The sequence below is a fragment of the Epinephelus moara genome, chromosome 3 (assembly GCF_006386435.1).
Source record: "Epinephelus moara isolate mb chromosome 3, YSFRI_EMoa_1.0, whole genome shotgun sequence".
Taxonomy (NCBI): Eukaryota; Metazoa; Chordata; class Actinopteri; order Perciformes; family Serranidae; genus Epinephelus; species Epinephelus moara.
In genome coordinates, this window is record NC_065508.1 from 169630 (window position 1) to 172333 (window position 2704).

A 2704-nucleotide genomic window follows, 5' to 3' on the forward strand; every position below is an offset into this window, starting at 1 on the left:
TTAAGACTTGAAGTAGACGTTAAACCAACTGAAGTGAGAAAACAGGCTAGCAGAATTCACCAGAGCAGTACAGAGACGCTGTCACAGAAACACCGGAAATGACACAACTCGCTTACCGCAATACGTCAGCACGTCAGGTGAAGAAGCACGTCATTACTCCATATTGGTGTATTGTATTGTAGATTGGTGTATTTTGTATTATATTTTGTATTATATATCATATATTTAATCTTTTTTTTTATATAGTTTTCTGACTTACTTTTATTATTGTCCTTTATTTGTAAATTTTTAATGCCTTTGGCAATATTGTTAATCTACAGTCATGCCAATAAAGCTTATTGACAGAGAGTCTGTCTGTCTGTCAGAGAGCCTGTCTGTCTGTCAGAGAGTCTGTCTGTCAGAGAGTCTGTCTGTCTGTCAGAGATAGTCTGTCTGTCAGAGAGAGTCTATCTGTCAGAGAGTCTGTCTGTCAGAGAGAGTCTATCTGTCAGAGAGTCTGTCTGTCAGAGAGAGCCTGTCTGTCAGAGAAAGCCTGTCTGTCAGAGAAAGCCTGTTTGTCAGACAGTCTGTCTGTCAGAGAGTCTGTCTGTCTGTCAGAGAGTCTGTCTGTCAGAGAGAGCCTGTCTGTCAGAGAGCCTGTCTGTCAGAGAGAGCCTGTCTGTCAGAGAGCCTGTCTGTCAGAGAGAGTCTGCCTGTCAGAGAGTCTGTCTGTCAGAGAGAGTCTGTCTGTCAGAGAGTCTGTCTGGTTTATCCCAGCGATCAGTGAACTCACCATGCAGGCCTGTCTGGCACTGGTCTGGGTTGGGTCCAGGTCCAGGACCTTCTTGTAGTCCTCCAGAGCCTCGTCCAGCTTCTCTGTCTGCTCGTAAAGCTCTGCCCTCCTCAGCAACGCCCGCACATATTCTGGATTCAGCTTTATTGCTGCGGGAACCACAGACAGCCAATCAGCTCAGACACCAATCAGAGATCCTCTGCTACTGTACAAGTAAAGAATGATGTCATCACTCACCTGAGGTGCAGTCTGAGATCGCCTGATCCTTCAGATCCTGACAGGAATAGACAGTTAGCATGTTGTTAGCCACAGTGTTGATAGCCTGTCAGTTAGCATGTTGTTAGCATGCTGTTAGCATCTTGCTAGTTACCAGATGCAGCCTTGCAGCAGCTCTGTTGGAAAACAGCACCGATCTCTCTTTGCTGAAACAAACTGGACATAAAACCAATGCCTCCGTGTAGCTGCGCTCCGCCTCCCGCCACTCTACAGGCACAAGAGATTATGCTGGTTTGTACAGGTTTGTACTGGTTTATTCACTGAACAAAGCGATGATGATAATGATGATGATGTCACTCACCTCCAGCTTTAAACTGACTGTTTCCTTTTTCCTTCAGAGTTAAACTCTGCTGCCGTCGACTCTGAAACACAACAAACATCTGATTAAAAGACTCACAGTCGACATCTGAACGCTTCATTCTACACCTGAACGCCTCACAGTACACCTGAACATCTCGTTCTACACCTGAACGCCTCTTTCTACACATGAACGCCTCTTTCTACACCTGAATGCATCACTCTACACCTTAACATCTCATTCTACACCTGAACGCCTCACTCTATACCTGAATGCCTCCTTCTACACCTGAACATCTCGTTGGTTGTACACCTGAACACCTCTTTCTACATCTGAAAGCCTCGTTCTAAACCTGAACATTTCGTTCTACACGTGAACAGTTCACGCTACACCTGAATGCCTCACTCTACATCTTAACATCTCGTTCTACACCCGAACGCCCCGTTGTACACCTGAACATCTTGTTCTACACCTGAACGCTTCTTTCTACACCTGAACGCCCCTCTATACCTGAACGCCTCACTCTACACCTGAACATCTCGTTCTACACCTGAATGCCTCTTTCTACACCTGAATGCCCCTCTATACCTGAACACCTCACTCTACACCTGAACATCTCATTCTACACCTGAACACCTCACTCTACACCTGAATGCCTCATTGAACGCCTCGTTCTACACCTGAACATCTTGTTGTACACCTGAACGCCCCGTTGTACACCTGAACGCCTCGTTCTACACCTGAACGCCTCGTTCTACACCTGAACGCCCCGTTGTACACCTGAACGCCTCGTTCTACACCTGAACACCTCACTCTACACCTGAATGCCTCATTGAACGCCTCGTTCTACACCTGAACATCTTGTTGTACACCTGAACGCCCCGTTCTACACCTGAACGCCTCGTTCTACACCTGAACGCCCCGTTGTACACCTAAACACCTCGTTCTACACCTTAACGCCTCTTTCTACACCTGAACATCTCGTTCTACACCTTAACGCCTCGTTCTACACCTGAACATCTCGTTCTACACCTGAACGCTTTACACCTGAACATCTTGTTCTACACCTGAACGCTTTACTCTACATCTGAACATCTTGTTCTATACCTGAATGCCTCCTTCTACACCTGAACGCTTTACTCTACATCTGAACATCTTGTTCTATACCTGAATGCCTCCTTCTACACCTGAACGCTTTACTCTACACCTGAACATCTTGTTCTATACCTGAACGCCTCCTTCCACACCTGAACGACTTACTCTACACCTGAACATCTTGTTCTATACCTGAACGCCTCCTTCTACACCTGAACGCTTTACTCTACACCTGAACATCTTGTTCTATACCTGAACGCCTC

The 2704-nt window shown here is 46.3% G+C and overlaps 1 protein-coding gene across 21 annotated transcripts in view; it reads right to left on the reverse strand.

Annotated features, from left to right (window-relative positions):
• Positions 1 to 772: 772 nt before the first annotated feature.
• ttc1 (tetratricopeptide repeat domain 1) overlaps positions 773 to 2704 on the reverse strand; it is a 13078-nt gene continuing 11146 nt past the window's right edge. For 15 of the 21 annotated variants that reach the window (XM_050041166.1, XM_050041167.1, XM_050041155.1 and 12 more), the window contains 4 exons: positions 1350 to 2673; positions 1143 to 1255; positions 1010 to 1046; positions 773 to 921 (listed from right to left, as the gene is read on the reverse strand). The gene's annotated coding sequence lies outside the window, so the exon portion shown is untranslated. The remainder of the gene's footprint in view (positions 922 to 1009; positions 1047 to 1142; positions 1256 to 1349; positions 2674 to 2704) is intronic. The other 6 variants (XM_050041168.1, XM_050041149.1, XM_050041163.1 and 3 more) reach the window with 4 other exon arrangements.